This window comes from Lithobates pipiens, unplaced genomic scaffold (genome assembly GCF_037356315.1).
Source record: "Lithobates pipiens isolate NorthernLeopardFrog02 unplaced genomic scaffold, aLitPip1_a1.2 Scaffold_19, whole genome shotgun sequence".
NCBI classification, from domain to species: domain Eukaryota; kingdom Metazoa; phylum Chordata; class Amphibia; order Anura; family Ranidae; genus Lithobates; species Lithobates pipiens.
This window is the reverse complement of record NW_027507764.1, coordinates 482,526,049-482,544,240: the sequence shown is the minus strand read 5'-3', so window position 1 is coordinate 482,544,240 and position 18,192 is coordinate 482,526,049.

The following is an 18,192-nucleotide window of genomic DNA, read 5'->3' as shown; positions in this document are numbered from 1 at the left end:
TTTCTTTTCCTTGCTTTTTTCCCCTTGCTTTGAGCATCCTTTGTGATCCTGAGCATCCTTTGCCTTTCTATTACAGAAAGTGTTTCTTCCCCTTGCTTTTTTCCCCCTTTCTTTATTTCTCTTGCTTTATTTCCCTTGCTTTCCCTCCCTTCCTTCCTCCCCTGTTGTTTTTAATGGAAAAAGCTCTCCTATAGATGTAGCAGTTAGAGGGTGAAGACAAACCATTTAGGGGTGATTACAATGGTCACTTTTTATTTATTTTATTCCCAAAAAAACTTTATGCCAAAAGGAGAAAAACGGGTGCTGTAACTGCTCAAAGAGAGTTAGATGGAGTTTGGCTTCAATGTGTTTAGTATATCTAAATTTTCTAGTGCATCTAACACTCCCCTCCCCACAGACTGTCAATGCTGCTGTATAAATGTATCTGTTGCTCCTCCATCCAGAGTTGGGGCAATATAATACAGGAGGTGTGCTACTGTCCATAATACTAGATGAAAATAGAGGGGGAAAAAATAAAATAAAAAAAAGAACGCTAATGCAGTCACCACATGGTTCTTTAGGCAATACCTACACTTTCATTTTATAGCACCACCATTATAATAACAATACAAACAATACAGACATACACCACTTTTAAAGCGGGAGTTCCGCGTTTTATTTTTTTTAAAAGCCAGCAGCTACAAATACTGCAACTGCTGACTTTTAAAATAAGGACACTTACCCGCCCAGCGCGCCCGCGATGTCGGCACCCGAAGCCGATCTTTCGATCGTCTCTCGGGTGCTGCCGCCACCATCTTGGGTATGGGAATCAGGAAGTGGAGCCTTGCGGCTTAATTTCCCGGTTCCCTACTGCGCATGCGCGAGTTGCGCTGCGCAATAAGGATGGTCCCGCTGTCTCTGGGATCCGTGTGTTTCCCAGCAGACAGCGGGGGACCCGCGGGAAGTGGCGTAAATATCCGCAGATTCTGTGGATATCTATGCCGGAAGTGGGTGCAGATACCTGTACTGTACATGTATCTGCACCCCCTCCCCCCTGACAGGTGCCAGTTTTGGCGCCGGAGGGGGGGAGGGTTCCAATGAGCGGAAGTTCCACTTTAGGGTGGAGCTCCACTTTAAGTATATAATGAGGTTTATTTACTAAAGTTGGAAAGTGCAAAATCAGACTCACTTCTGCATAGAAACCAATGAGCTTCCAGGTTTTATTACCAAAGCTTAATTGAACAAGCCGAGGTTAGAAGCGCATTGGTTTCTATGCAGAAGGGAGCCTGATTTTGCACTTTCCAGCTTTAGTAAATAAACCCCATTGTGTACGTAAAAGTGAGGTATGCCTGTAGTTATATTTGACAATCCAATACAAGCGTGCTTGAAAAAGTTCCTTTCATGTTGTGAGTTCAGCCTATCTGCTGGTCATCTCTTTCCACAACTTTTTGGATTCCCTGCATGCTTTGTAGCTTCTCCTCTGCTGTTTACGTATATTTCTAAGGACTACATATCCCATGGTACCTTGCTGCCGCCAAGCAGTGATTCCTGTATTGACTCCACCTCCTCTGAGCTCCTATATAGTTTAGAAGACAGGCTCTGTGAAATATGTGACACAGCAGTTGTTACTCACATGAATACATGTCACAGAATGTCAAGGAAGTAAATGTTAGGGGATCTTTGCAAGGTTGCAAGCGTGAAGATCACTCATATTAATAGGAGAAAGCTAGAAATTGAATTACAGTGTGAAAATTAATATAGTACTTTATACATTTTGACCATAGAGATGCTGTGAAGTATAACCCAACAGAAAATAAAAAATCATGCACATCTTGTAAAGATTTTTGGCACGTTTTATACCTTTAGACACCATTGGGAAGATCTTGACACCTTTGATCTTGTCAGCTATCTCCTTGCTGTGTTTCAATAAATTGGATAATCTTAATAAAGACAGATCAAAATTTCACCGGTTAAGCAGGAACCGGACAAATTTCGATCTATCTATGGACATGCTGGTTGTAGTGAAAACGATCTGTCAATCAACTTCAGTACAACCATCCTGTTGGGTTTTTTCATTCGATCACTGGTTATAGCTGCTGGCAATGACCATTTGTAGGCAGGTCCAGTCTACTTTCTCAACTGCAGGTGGCACTCAACCTCAGTAGCATTGCAGAGGAAGAGGAAAACAAGAGAAACTGGTTAATCTATGGTTTCCAGGGTCATTGGGGAAACTACCCAGTTGAATGCTGCTGCCCCATGTGACTCAGTTGGCCATCTTGAGCCAGGCAGAGTCTATTTAAGACTTTGGCTCCCAGGTTTGGCATGCATATCACATGTGGATAGTGTAGGGACAGGTCAACCATCTGTCAGGGACAGTATTGAGAGGTTCCAAAGACCACCTTTCTGTTTGGCCACAGACTGGCCAGGTCGCATTCCGCTTCTCAAGACAGACGCTGTTGGTGCATCTGTGCATCTGGTACACTGTGAGTGCTCCTGGTTGGGTTGACTTCCCACCGGATAGTAGTACTGGTTTGCACCATATCAGAGGCATTGCTTAAAGCTTGTGGGCCCCGGTGGAAAAGTTGAACTGGGCCCCCCACTACCATCCGGCATGCCAAGATACTCCCACCGACCCCCCCCCCCAGTCTGCACAAGTCTGCCCATTCAGTCTGCATTATGCCCCCAATCTGCACATGCTCCCCTGTCAGTCTGCACAAGCCCCCTCCCTCAGTGTCCCCTTCTATTCTGCACAAGTCCCACCCCCAGTCTGCACAGGCCCCCTCCAAGTCTTTACAAATCTCACAAGCGCCCCCAATGTGCACAAGTCCTCCCCCAGTCTGTACAAGTCCCCCCAGTCTGTATAAGTTCCCCTCCTCCCTAAATTCACAGAGCTCACCTCAGCATCGAATCTCTCTCTCACAGGGATGGCCGATTTTCTTTCCTTCCCGGGGCTTCGGTGGATGACATCAGCGCCCCCCCCCCCTCGAAGCTCCAGCAAGAGCAGGGGCGGACTGACCATTCGGCCACTCGGACTCTGAGTGTTTACTGTCATCGCACTGCGATGCTCCTCCCCACACATTGTATTCTGATGGCGGGGAAACCCCCTTCTGTCAGAATATAATAGTGCCGCGGGAAGGATCCCCCCATCAACACTGACTGTGTTGATGGGGTAAATAAGCTATTTTCTTTCCTTGGAAGAAAGAACATTTTATAATGTATGGCCTGCTTTAGATTTACCAATAACTGTGTAATGTAAGAGGCTACTTGACTGTATATAAACTGAGCCAATTGCTCATGAAGCCCCTCATACCACATCGTTTTAATAATTAAAAATGGAGAAATGGATGGTTAGAGTTACATTTTCTCTTCTGTGATGTTTTATTTTTGCTGCTGATGTGTCGTTGACTTGATTCATATAATTGTAAAAGAACATCCACAAATTCTTTGCTATCGTCAGCAGTATAACATTTTTCAGTACATTAGCAATAGCTCTAATTATCAGAAAACAGAAGGTGGATAATTCAATCATGCCTTCTTCGGAGAGAATCCGTTAATGTTTTTGATTTATGCTAAGTGCGGTAACTAACTTATATTCACTGCTCATAAATGCTTTCTTTTGTTGGAGAGATTTGCTTATTTACACCATCCAAAGTATTCTGCTACAATGCTTTATTGTACTGAACATTCACCAGCAGCAATAACAGCTGCTTCTCCCATAACTCTTATGGTACTACTGACAGGAAACACTGCAGCATCCATTTCCAGGGCCGTCTTTAAAGCGGTTGTATAGTCGTATAATAAGGCTTACCTGTAGGTAAAAAAAATATCTCCTAAACCTGTATGGTTTAGGAGATGTTCCCCTCGCAATGAGCCATTCACTGCAGCGGCGCATGCGCGCAGGGGATTCTCGGCTGAAATCCCGGAAAGAAATCTCCCACACGCATGCGCGGGAGTTACGATATCGCGGCTCCAGCCACTCACAGCGCCGGAGCTGGAATAGCCGGAAGACACGCCGAGGGAACATGTCAGCTCCCTCTGCGTGGATCGGGCGAGATGTCGGGGCCTCGTTCTAAGGTAAGTATTTCATAATGAGCTAGTATGCGGTGCATACTAGCTCATTATGCCTTTTCCCTTGCAGGTCTGAAAAAAAAAAAAAACGTCAGCGGGTTTATGCTTTAATGCAAGGCAAACGGGGCAACGATCCCCAAACGGAGGCGGGGCCGGGAGCTCCACTGATGCTCTAACCCCGCCCTATGCCTGTATGCTCAGGGTGGAGCAGTTGTAGTGAGAGCAGAGAGTGGAAGCCCCGCCCCCGGACCTCTGAATTTATGCAGTGAGCTTGGCTGGCCAGGTATATCCTTACACCCATTGCCTGACTGCTGAAACCCTGAGCTGTGTTATTCAACTGTAAAGTTGTGCATTGCTGAAAGTTCTCTGACCATTACCTGTATAATGTCTGCAGTCTCTTATTGTCACCTGTAGCATGTCTGCAGTCACTTATTGTCACCTGTAGCATGTCTGCAGTCTCTGATTGTCACCTGTAGCATGTCCGCAGTTTCTGATTGTCACCTGTAGCATGTCTGCAGTCTCTGATTGTCACCTGTAGCATGTCTGCAGTCTCTGGTCCTCTCCTGCAGTATATTTGCAGTCCCTGATGCTCTCCTACAGTATATTTGCAGTCTCTGATAGGCTTTTGCAATTCGTTTCGTAACGAATCGAAATTCGGCCGAATGTCCGAATAAAAAAATAACAAATTACAACGAATACGAAAGAAATATAATGAATGAATTCGACATGTTTCGAAATTATTTCAACCTCATTCGAAATTATTTCAACATGATTCGACATTATTTCAACCGCATTCGAAAATACTTTGTGACCCGACTTTAGGGCCATGTATCTCGGGGTCACTTGGTGCTAGACACTTCAAATTTGGATATGTTGTAGTGCTAGTATTATTTGTTTGCATACCAAATTTGGGGTTTCTAGATATAAGTGACCCCGAGATATGTGGCCCCAAAATCAGGTCGCAAAATGTTATTAGTTATTAGAGTAGAGAATGACATTTTGCGACCCGATTTTGGGGCCACATATCTCGGGGTCACTTATAGCTAGAAACCCCAAATTTGGTATGCAAACACAATAGTACTAGCACTACAACATTTCCAAATTTGAAGTGTCTAGCACCAAGTGACCCCGAGATACATAAATACCCTAAATACCCTAAATTCGGGTCACAAAATATTTTCGAATGTGGTTGAAATAATGTCGAATCATGTTGAAATCATTTCGAATCCGGTAGAAATATTTTCGAATTTCGTTTAAATATTTTCGAATGTGGCCGATTTTTCGAATTCGGTAGAAAACTAAACGAAATCCGAAAACGAATTTAAGGAAGTTAACGAATATAACTAAACGAAATTAATGAATTAACGAATTAAAACGAAACTAATTTTTTCCTTTTGCACATGTCTAGTCTCTGATCATCTCCTGTAGTATTTGTATTAATGTGCCGCTTTACTTGCTCAATTATTTGGGATTGCTTCACTTCTCAGTGAGTGGTAATAATGTGCATTAACCCGTAGCAACCAATCAGTGAGTGCTAATAATGTGCAGTAACCTGTAGCAACCAATTGGCAAACAGAAATTATGTGTTGTAACCTCTAGCAACCAGCCAGTGAGAGGTAAGGATAAGCTGTAACTTCTGACAACCAATTGCAATCGCTGCATTATTTGCAGTAGGTAAGCCATACCTGATAGAAGGATAGATTTTCCCTATTACTATATTATTCTTTCCAACTAACAACATGGTCACGTATTGGAAAATAGGGATCCTTATCATTGAGTGATAGCTTTGTGAAAAAAGTCTATTGACATTGGATCCTGTTAAAGTGAATGTAATTTATGAGGTTTACTATAATGCAGATCCTTGTTACAGAGCGATTACAGGGATAAAATCTATTATAAATCATAAATACTAAATTGGTGAATCAGATAAATAAAGCCTTTTGCTTTGTGAAGGAAGTTAGTGAAGTTACAAAATGAACATTAGTTTTGTATTTGCTCAGAAGCATGTCCACCAACTGATTTGGATTGTCTGCTTAGCTGCCAAAGGCTAAATAGCTCTTCCAGAGCTAGTTCACTAATATTTGATACCTCACTTGTTGGTAAATGGTGGAGGTATGAGTTAAGCTCCTCGTGTCTCTGGGAAGGACATGTATAGAACCCATTTGCTTGCCAGGAACAAAAACAGGTTCTAAGCTTTCCCTGCTCTATGGAAAACAAAAAAAGAAAATATTGTATTGGGGGATTCATTAGCTGCTGCGGCTGAATCAGGAGATGGATGCAAGAGACAAGAACCTGTCCACTGTGCCAGCAGAGGGTAACTTGGCTGATTCCGATTTGACCATTTGACCATTGTTGGCTGACAGTGATTGCTTTGTTAGCTGGTAGAATTAGTTAGATTTTTTTTTTTTGCTGGTTAACTATAATTCTTTTATGAAACCCTTAATACTCATTTATTCTCTCCCCACAGATACAGCTGCTGAATTGTGGAAAAAATGATCATCATCACCAGTACCGTTTTTAAGGCAGGGCAAAAGGGGCAGCTGCCCTGGGCCCTGTCATTGTTGCGAGGCCCAAAGCAGCTGCTTCATACTTGCCAACTATCCTGGTTTAAATTCCCTTGTCTCTTGAGATTTTAGTCCCATACTGTGTTCCAATATATCAGTGTGAAGTGCTGCTACTAATGCTGCCCAGCTCTGCCCTATTGTTTACAGATGACTCACCTGTAGACCCTGTGTTTGCATCTAAATTACCGGCATTCATATGTAAATAGTGGCGGCCGGCGGCATTGATATGTATATCATGCCCCCTGAGGTCATATCCACAGTAATCTCTAGAAACCAATCAACAAGCAGAAATCATGTGCTGTAACCTCTAGTAACTAATCAGTGAGCCCTGTGTGCTGTAACCTCTAGCAACCAGTCAGTGAGCGGTAATCATACACTGTAACCTCTGGCAACCATTTGCAATAGCTGCCTTATCTGATTCAGTAAACTGATTTTGAGTCTAGCTGCTATTTATTGTATGTCTCAGACCAGGTGGAGAGTAAAACGGCATGGGGGGCCCCACGAAAAGTTTTGCCCAGGGTCCAATCAATATTAAAGACGGCCCTGATCATCACCACAGACCAAGCAATCCATTTTCATAGATTGATAACTAGTTAGTTAGGTGTGTTTGCTTGGTGTGTACATTTGGTACTCATTAAATATGGGCAGCATAGTGGCATAGTGGTTAGCACTCATGCCTTGTAGCACTGGGTCCTTGGTTTCATAATCCAACCACGATATTACCTGCATGGAGTTTGCATGTTCTCCCTGTGCCTGAGGAGGTTTTTTTTTTGGTTTGCTCCCATCCCAAAGACATGTTTTAGGCTTGATTCACACTAATGCGTTTTTTGATGCATTTTGCAGAAATGCAGGGAAATTTTTTGGAAAGGGTTGGGGACTTTTTTTTCATGCAAAATGCAACGTTTTGCATGTAATAGAAGTCAATGAACCCGCATCCAAAATGCAAGTGCCGTGTTTTTACCACGATTTTTTTTTCGTTTTTTTCTTTCATTTTTTTTACACTGTATATAGCTGGTTGCTAAGAAACCACACTGTAAAAAAACAAAACGCAAAACGCGTCAAAAACACGATAAAAAGGCGCATCCAAAAAACGCAAAAAGCACTGCAGAAACGCTCAAAAGCAACATGCATAGATGTGAATCAAGCCTTAGAGACTGGCCAGAGGGATTACTTTGACGCAGTTGGCCGGTTTAAACATGCACTGCAATGTGTGTGTGTGTGTGTGTGTGAACTACTATGTATATGCTCCAATGTATACCCTTTTTGAAGATCACTTAGATTCCTTGAATCCAAAGGCAAAACAGCTTTCTTTTATAAGATCTTGAAAACCTGGATAGGTCTCTCACACAGACCTAGCAGCCGGTAGAATGTCTGGACAAGCCTTTCTCACAGATTTAACAGCCAGGAGCTAGTAAACCTACGGTTAGATTGTAGAACAGCTTGACAGTACCAGAACCTTTAAGCCAACCCGGCGATACAGCAAACAAGATTAAATATAGGTGTGTCCTCCAAATGAGTCACCAGGCCCTCCCAAGAGACCAGCCTTCATCTTGGTTCTCTCCAGCCATGGTCCTTCCCTGGATCTCCTCAGCTTGGCTCGGCTTCTTCCACACAGGCAAGACTGCCTAAGGACTGCCTCAGGATTAGTAGGCCCCAGACAGGCTTCTGGGCCTACTTGCAGAACTTCTAGGAACACACCCTCGGGCCAGGAGGGCCCCGATTCACCGAGGTAATGAACTGACTTGAGCACATGACATCTGTCCCATAAATATCCTTTCCCAGAATGCACAGCAACCAGGAACCTCCTACTGGGCTGTTTCTGGAAAAAGAATATTCATTACAGCTCAACCCCGTTGTAATTCTCATACTGTCCTGTGGTATCAGTGACACCTACTGGCAAAAGTGAGAAATGCACAACTCAGTTACGTTTAGAACAGAACCAAATATACAAATCTGAACTGTTTGCAGCTCAGCCAAAAGCTAAATTTATACAATAGCCCCATTTTTAGGAACAGGAGGAGTGTCAAACATTTGGGCGTCAGTTAATTTCATTGGCCACAATAATAATTTATTCTGGCCATCGAAATGCGTTAATGCTCAAGTGCTAAACCCATCTAGTGGTAAAGCACATTTAGTCACATTTACACGTGTCAAGGCTTTTTCTGCTAAAACGTTGATGCTCCTGGATGTGAAGGCTGTGTTTTTTTTTTGCTTCTAAGCGCCCCTGCCTCTAAACTCCTTTAACCACTTAAGGACCGCCACATGCCAATGTACGTCATCAGAATGGCATGTACAGGCACAAGCACGTACATGTACATGCTTGCCCTACAGCGAGTGGGGGGTCCGATCGGAACTCCTCCCGCTGGATGCGGTGGTCCGTTTCGCTTCAGGAGCGATCCGGGATGAGGGGATGGCCGTTGGTTTCTGGCCATCCCCTCTCGATCGCTCCTGGCGAATGAGAAGCTTCCTCCCGCTGTGTATAGTAAACACAGGCAGGGAGGAAGTGATGTCATTCTCCTCGGGGCGGTCTTTCTGACCGGACTACGAGGAGAAGAGTGAAAGTAACTGTGCATCAACACTACACTAACATGTAGGCACACATAGGCACACAAACCCCCCCCCCCCCGATCACCCCACCGATCGCCCCCCCTCCCCCTCCCAGTCACAGTGTCACTGATTGCAGTGATCATTTATTTTCTGATCACTGCATTCAGTGTCAGTTGTAAAAGTAAAAACTGTCAGGGCAGTTAGTGTTAGGTCCAGGGTAGCCCCCTACCACCCCCCCCCAATAAAGGTTTAACCCCCTGATTGCTCCTAGAGTTAACCCTTTCACTCCCTTTTGCCAGTGTCACTAAGCAATCGTTTTTCTGATCACTGCATTAGTGTCACTGGTGTCGCTAGGTAGCTAGTTATTGTTTTAGGTTCACCGCCAGGTTTTTATAGCGCTAGGTACCCCAATATACTACCCAATAATGGTTTTAACCCCCTGATTGCCCCTAGTTAACCCTTTCACCCCCTTTTGCCAGTATCACTAAGCAATCTTTTTTCTGATCGCTGCATTAGTGTCACTGGTGCCACTAAGTAGCTAGTTATTTTTTTAGGTTCACCGCCAGGTTTTTATAGCGCTAGGTACCCCGATATACTACCCAATAATGGTTTTAACCCCCGATTGCCCCTAGTTAACCCTTTCACCCCCTTTTGCCAGTGTCACTAAGCGATCATTTTTCTGATCGCTGCATTAGTGTCACTAGTGCTGCTAGGTAGCTAGTTATTTTTTTAGGTTCACCGCCAGGTTTTTATAGCGCTAGGTACCCCCATATACTACCCAATAATGGAAACCCCGATTGCCCCTAGTTAACCCTCTCACCAGCAATCACTGTATAAGTGCCACTGGTGACGCTGGTTAGCCAGTTAGTTATTTAGGTTCCCCGTCAGGTTTTTATATAGCGCCAGGGACCCCCATTCACTACCTAATAAAGATTTTAACCCCCTGATTGCCCCTAGTTAACCCTTTCACCAGTGATCACCGTATAAGTGTTACGGGTGACTCTGGTTAGTTTGCTTTTTATAGCATCAGGGCACCCACCATTTATTACCCAATAAAGGTTTAACCCCCTGATCACCTGGCGGGTGATATCAATTAGGTTTTAGGGTCAGGGTCTGCGTCGCCCCAGGCAGCGCTAGGTTAGTGCCAGTACCGCTAACACCCACGCGCAAAGCATACACCTCCCGTAGTGGTGTAGAATCTGAACAGATCAATATCTGATCTGATCAGATCTATACTAGCGTCCCCAGCAGTTTAGGGTTCCAAAAAAACGCATTGTTAGCGGGATCAGCCCAGATACCTGCTGGCAGGGCCGGTGCTACCACTAGGCAGACTAGGCAGCCGCCTAGGGCGCACTACCGCCTAGGGCGCAGCCATGGCCTGTCACCTCCTCATCCCCGCTGGATGTAACCTATGGAGCCGCTGTCCCCATGTGGTGGGTCTGCAGGAGTGTGTACTGGAGGCCTGGAGGAGGAGAGGGAATGTCTGTTGCCAGGGATGGTGCAGGGGCGCGGGGAGGGAACTATCACATGTATTACACTGACAGATCCCTCCCCTGGCTCCCCCAGCTGCAGAGCTGTTCGGCGGCTCAGGGCTATGATTGATACCAAGGAGCTGGCCCACCTCCTTCATTGTCACTGGTCGGGACTCGTGAGGGGGTGTGGCCAGCCAGGGGATAATCCCACATGTCACTGGGGGACAGGGGGCAGAGCAGCCAGCCTCAGGGATGATCGCAGGTCCTTCTGGGCAGAGCAACATGGAGGTAAAAAAAGGCTCTAAAAATTCTGTTATTTTTTTTTTTTTTTTTATGCAGCCACTGGACTGGGCGAAATTGGGTTGAAAACTGCTCTGCCCGATATCTCAGTCAAGACACTGCTACAGGAAAGACCAGATATCATTTTGGTCTTTGTCAACTTTATTATTTCTATCTTTAGACTTTTAAACAAAAGTAAAAAAAGTGACAAAGATCAAGATGATATCTGGTCTTTCCTGTAGCAGTGTCTTGACTGAAATATCAGGCAGAGCAGTTTTCAACCCAATTTCACCCAGTCCTCTGCCCTGCTGTCACCCAACCCCCTGCAGACACCCAGCCCCCTGCAGACACCCAGCCCCCTGTTGTCACCCAGTCCTCTGCCCTGCTGTCACCCAGCCCTCTGCTGTCACCCAGTGCTCTGCCTGCTGTCATCCAGTCCTCTGCCTGCTGTCATCCAGTCCTCTGCCTGCTGTCATCCAGTCCTCTGCCCTGCTGTCAGCCAGCCCTCTGCTGTCACCAGGTCCTCTGTTGTCACCCAGTCCTCTGCTGTCACCCAGTCCTCTGCCCTGCTGTCATCCAGTCCTCTGCTGCTGTCAGCCAGCCCTCTGCTGTCACCAGGTCCCCTGTTGTCACCCAGTCCTCTGCTGTCACCCAATCCTCTGCCCTGCTGTCACCCAGTCCTCTGCCCTGCTGTCACCCAGTCCTCTGCCCTGCTGTCATCCAGCCCTCTGCTGTTACCCAGTCCTCTGCAATGGTGTCACCCAGTCCTCTGCCCTGCTGTCACCCAGCCCTCTGCCCTGCTGTCACCCAGCCCTCTGCTGTCACCCAGTCCTCTGCCCTGCTGTCACCCAGCCCTCTGCTGTCACCCAGTCCTCTGCCCTGCTGTCACCCAGCCCTCTGCTGTCACCCAGTCCTCTGCCCTGCTGTCACCCAGCCCTCTGCTGTCACCCAGCCCTCTGCCCTGCTGTCACCCAGTCCCCTGTTGTCGCCCAGTCCTCTGCCCCAGTTCACCCAGTCCTCTGCTGTCACCCAGTTCCCTGTTGTCTCCTCTGCCCTGCCCTGTTGTCTCCCAGTCCTCTGCTTACTATCACCCAGCCCTCTGCAGACACCCAGCCCCCTGTTGTCGCTCAGTCCTCTGCCCTGCGTTCACCCTGTCCTCTGAACTGCTGTCTCCTAGCCCTCTGCTGTCACCCAGTCCCCTGTTGTCTCCCATTCGTCTGCCTATCACCCAGTCCTGCCCTGCGTTCACCCAGTCCTCGGCCCTGCTGTCACCCAGCCCTCTGCCCTGCTGTCACCCAGCCCTCTGCCCTGCTGTCACCCAGCCCTCTGCTGTCATTCAGTGCCCTTTTGTTGCCCAGCCCTCTGCCCTGCTGTCCCCCAGCCCTCTGCTGTCGACCATTTCTCTAAAAAAAAGAATTTTAAATGTTGTCAACTATGCTCGCTGTGTACAGCAGTTCAATGAGGGGGCAACAAACATCACAGGGGGGTATAGATGAATGAATGAATGAATGAAATACTTATATAGCGCACAATGCGAACTGAATCGCCTCTAGGCGCTGTGGCGAGCTTTGATCATCTGCTAAAAGAGGAAGGTCTTGCGTTTTTTCCTAAAAGCCAGGTGATTTTCTTCCAGGCGGATGTTGATTGGTAGAGCATTCCATAGCAGAGGCCCTTGGACAGCGAATCTCCGATCACCCTTGGATTTATACCGGGCTTTGGGCACGAGGAGGAGGTTTTTGTTGGCTGATCGAAGACTGCGGTTTGGTGTGTAATGATTTATTTTCTCCATTAGGTATTGCGGAGCTTCTCTATGCACGCATTTGTGGGTGAGGCAAAGGGTCTTGAACGTGATCCGATTTTTTACGGTTAGCCAATGTAAGCTCCTCAGTGAAGGAGAAATGGATTCCCAGGGTTTTTTTCCTGTTATCAGCCTTGCCGCCGTGTTTTGGATCAGTTGTAATCGCGCAAGTTGATATTGTGGTAATCCTATGTAAAGCGAGTTTGCGTAGTCCAGTCCTGAATTAATGATTGTTCCAACTACCACTGCTTTGTCATTCTTTGGGATAAAAGGGATGAGTCTGCGAAGCATGCGCAGTAGATGGTGAGATCGACTGACTACAGATCCTATTTGCGCATCCATTGACATTTGTGCGTCTAAAATAACCCCGAGACTCTTCGCTTTGGTCTTTGGGGAGATAGTCTGCCCAAAGACGGTTGGTGGAGACCAGGAGGTTTTGGTTGCGGGCTTATGATTTGGGTGTAAGATAAGAAGCTCTGTCTTTGATTGGTTCAGCTGGAGGGAGTTGGTGGTCATCCAGTCCTCTATTGATTTGAGGCAGTTTTCAAGTTGTTGTTGGTGATCTTTTTTTCCATTGATCCGGAAATAAAGTTGTGTGTCGTCAGCGTAAGAGTGGAAGCAGAGATCTGAGCATCTGATGATTTGAAGGAGTGGGCGAATGTAAATGTTGAAGAGAACGGGTGACAATGGAGAGCCTTGAGGGACTCCGCAGGTGACTGCCCGAGTTTCGGAGAGGAATTTTCCTAGTTTCACTGTCTGTGACCGATTTCCTAGGAAGGACGCGAACCAATGGAGATCTATGTCTTGGACTCCGGCTACTTCTGTGAGGCGGACGAGTAGAGTATTGTGATCTACTGTATCAAACGCTGCACTTAGGTCTAGCAGTACGAGGAGACACGGCTCTCCATCATCTGCTGCTTCGAGGGTGTCATCCCAAATCTTGAGGAGAGCTGTTTCTGTTCCATGACCCGGGCGGAAGCCTGATTGCAGCGGGTCCAGGAGTTTGTGAGTATCCAGGTGAAGTTGTAGCTGATGTACTACAGCTTTCTTCATGATCTTAGAAATGGTGTTGAGGCTTGTAATCGGCCTACGGTTGTTTGGATCCTGAGGGTCCAGGTTTGGTTTCTTGAGTAGAGGTTTGACGATGCCTTGTTTGAGGATGCTGGGAACAATCCCTTCGTGGAATGATCGGTTTATGAGGTGGGTTATGGTTGGAGCCACGATGTCGGAGCATTCTTTCAGTAGTTTTGTGGGGATGATGTCAATAGGTGAGGTACTGTCACGCAGTTTATTAATGATGTTTTTTGCGGTGTCTACGGTAATTGGGGATAGTGAAAATTTTGGCGGTTGCGGTATGTTGGTGCGGACATCCTCTTTATGTATTTGCTGGCTGAGGTTGGATGTTTTCTTCTGACAAATTGTTTTCCTGATGGTTTTGACTTTATCGATGAAAAAATCCGACAGTTCGTCACAGTAATCCTGGGATTCGCTTTCTGGGGGTTCTAGGCACACCGGATTCATTGATTGATTAACCAGTTTAAACAGTTCCCGTGGTTGGTTTGCGGCCGTTGAGATTGTATATGAGAAGTGGTCCTTTTTGGCTTTGAAGATTGCTTTCCGATAATTCTCTGTCAGACCTTTGTAGTTAAATAGGTTTTCCTCGGTGGGATTTCTTCTCCGTGTTCTTTCCGCTCTTCTGCGTTCTTGCTTTAGTACGGAGAGGGAGCTATTAAACCATCCAGCATTTTTCTTCCTGATGAGAGCCCTGCGTTTTGGTGCTACCGAGTCTGCTGATTGCAGTAATGCCTTGTTCAGGGAGTTGAGTGTTTCCTCCGTAGAGTGGTTTAAGGTTATTGTAGATATTTTTTTGGACAGAGTGGTTTTGAAGGCTTCGGAGTACAGTTTTTTATGCGATCTGGTCCAGTGCGTTGTTACAGGTTTCAGTTTTGCGTTGGTGATGTTGGTAGCGATTTTGAATTTGATGGCGTGGTGATCCGTCCATGGCAGAGTTATGTTGTCGAGTATGTTGACGTCGATGTTCTGTTTGAAAATGAGGTCCAGGGTGTGTCCTGACCCATGCGTGGGAGTCTTTATCAGTTGCTGTAGACCCAGTTCTTCTAGTTGATTGATGCAGGCAGTCGCGATGGGGTCTTTAGGCTCGTTTGCCCAAAGGTTGAAATCTCCGAGTGCCAGGAAATTTTTGAATTTTAGGGTGTGCATTGCAAAGGATTCCGTGAGGGGTGAAAGAAGATTGGACTTTGGTCCCGGTGGTCTGTAGCACAGTAGAATATGAGTGGTGTCATGGGGTGTTGGTTGAAAATGTAGCGTCAGGGTTTCCATAAAAGACACTGGGTTCTGAGATGATGGTTTAGTGAGATCAAGGTGACCTTTAAAGATCACTGCTAGGCCTCCTCCTTTTTTCCCTATCCGGTGTTCGGTTATGATCCTGTAGTTTTCCGGCACCAATTCGGTGAGGGCCGGTGCTAGACTATTTTGCGCCCATTCTATACCGTATAGAGGTATATAAATTATATTTTAGCAGTTCAGACGTTTTTTTTGGGGGGGGCGCAAGTAGCTGGTCTCGCCTAGGGCGCAAAATAGTCTAGCACCAGCCCTGCCTGCTGACACCTGTGTTTTGCCCCTCCGCCCAGCCCACCCAAGTGCAGTATCGATCGATAACTGTCACTTACAAAACACTAAACACATAACTGCAGCGTTCGCAGAGTCAGGCCTGATCCCTGCGATCGCTAACAGTTTTTTTTGTAGCGTTTTATATTTAAATCCTGAAGGCAGTGCTTGGTTTCGGGGTCCCGTACGTGGCTAGACTCCCAAAAAGTCCCCCACATGTGGTATCCCTGTACTCTGGAGAAGCAGCAGAATTTATTTTGGGGTGTAATTTCACTTATGCCCATAGCATGTGTGAGCAATATATCATTTAGTGACAACTTTGTGCAAAAAAAAATAATTGTAATATTCCTGCAACTTGTGGCAAAATATAAAATATTTCATGGACTCAACATGCCTCTCAGTAAATAGCTTGGGGTGTCTACTTTCCAAAATGGGGTAATTTTATGGAAACTGTGATAGGTAGTGAGGAGTGAAATCAAACATTTGCACCCTTAGAAATCCTGAAGGCCGTGATTGGATTTCGGGGTGCCGTACACGGCTAGACTCTAAAAAAGTCCCACATATGTGGTATCCCCGTACTCAGGAGAAGCAGCAGAATATATTTTGGGGTGCAATTCCACATACAACTATGGCATGTGTGAGCAATATATCATTTAGTGACAACTTTTTGTAAACTTTTTTTTTTTTTTGTGTCCTTATTCAATCACTTGGGACAAAAAAAATATTCAATGGGCTCAACATGCCCCTCAGCAATTTCCTTGGGGTGTCTTCTTTCCAAAATGGGGTCATTTGGGGGGGGGGTTTGTACTGCCCTGCCATTTTAGCACCTCAAGAAATGAGATAGGCAGTCATAAATTAAAAGCTGTGTAAATTCCAGAAAATGTACTCTAGTTTGTAGACGCTATAACTTTTGCGCAAACCAATAAATATACGCTTATTGACATTTTTTTTACTAAAGACATGTGGCTGAATAAATGTTGCCCTAAATGTATGACTAAAATTGAGTTTATTCGATTTTTCTTATAACAAAAAGTAGAAAATATATTTTTTTCTCGAAATTTTCGGTCTTTTTCCATTTATATCGCAAAAAGTTAAAATCGCAGAGGCAATCAAATACCATCAAAAGAAAGCTCTATTTGAGGGAAGAAAAGGACGCAAATTTCGTTTGGATACAACATTGCATGACCGCGCAATTACCAGTTAAAGCAGTGCAGTGCAAAATTGTAAAAAGACCTCTGGTCCTTAGGCTGTCAATTGGTCCGGGGCTAAAGTGGTTAAACATGCAAGGGCATTTCAAGGCAAAAAATAAAAAGCCAAACACCTCTAACAGCCATGTTAAAAATGTTCGGAGTGCATGAGGTCTTGCAGGGATCTTGACAATATTGCCAGGATCTTCCCACATGCCTGACCAGCAAATGGCTCAGCCATAGAGTCTTAACCACTTCAATACCGGGCACTTAAACACCTTCCTGCCCAAACCAATTTTGAGCTTTCAGCTCTGTCGCACTTTGAATGACAATTGCGTGGCCATGCTACACTGTACCTAAATGAAATTTTTATCATTTTTTTCCCACAAATAGAGCTTTCTTTTGGTGGTATTTGATCACCTCTACGGTTTTTATTTTTTGCGCTACAAATAAAAAAATACAGAAAATTTTGAAAAAAAAATGTTTTTTTTTGTTTCAGTTTCAAAACTTTGTAAATAAGTACGTTTTCTCCTTCACTGATGGGCACTGATGGGGCTACACTGATGGGCACTGATAAGGCGGCACTGATGGGCACCAATGATGTGGCACCAATGAAGTGGCACTGATGAGGTGGCATTGATGGACACTGATATGTGGCACTGATAGGCGGCACTGATAGGCGGCACTGATAGGCGGCACTGATGGGCGACACGGATGGGCGACACGGATGGACACTGATAGGTGGCACAAATTGGCACTGATAGCTGGCACGGATTGGCATGGATGGGCGGCACAGATGGGCATGGATAGGCGGCACAGATGGGCATGGGTGGGCACTGATAGGCGGCACAGGTGGGCACTCATAAACGGCACAGGTGGGCACTCATAGGCGGCATTGGTGTTATACTGTACTAATGGATGCCAATCAGTGCCAAACAAAAAATGCATGCCAATCAGTGATGCCCATTGTGGGCACTGATTGGCATCCATTATGGGCACTGATTGGCATCCATTGTGCTGACTGGCATCCCTGGTGGTCTAGGGAGGATTACCTTTTCCCTGGTGGTGTCCCTGGTGGTCCAGTGTGGGCATCCTCGGGGGGGCTGTGCTGATAATCGATCAGCACAGACCACCCCCGTCAGAGAAGCAGCCGATCGGCTCTCCTCTACTCGCGTCTGACAGACGCGAGTGAGGAAAAGCCGATCACCGGCTCTTCCCATTTACACTGTGATCAGCCGTGATTGGACACGGCTGATTACGTGGTAAAGAGCCCCCCTCGGAGACTCTTTACTGAGATCGTAGTTGCCGGGTGTCAGACTGACACCCCGAAACAACGATCGCCGCGATGCGCGCCCCCGGGGGCGCGCAGCGGCTCATAATCCTGATCACGTCATATGACGTCCGATCAGGATTATGAAACCACTTTGCCACCATCAATTGCCTATAGGGCGGGCGGCAAGTGGTTAAAGAGGAAGTAAACTCTCCCACTCTGATGCTTCTTTTCATTTAGTCCATTATAGTAAGTAATTATCAAACTATAGCCACTGTAATCCAGCCCAAATCGCATATCACTTACTGTTTACAGAAACTGTAATAAACTTGTTTCCAGGGGTTAGGCAGCGCCATCTTAAGTATTGTTTTCTGAGTCCACAGTGGAGTGTATTTCCGCC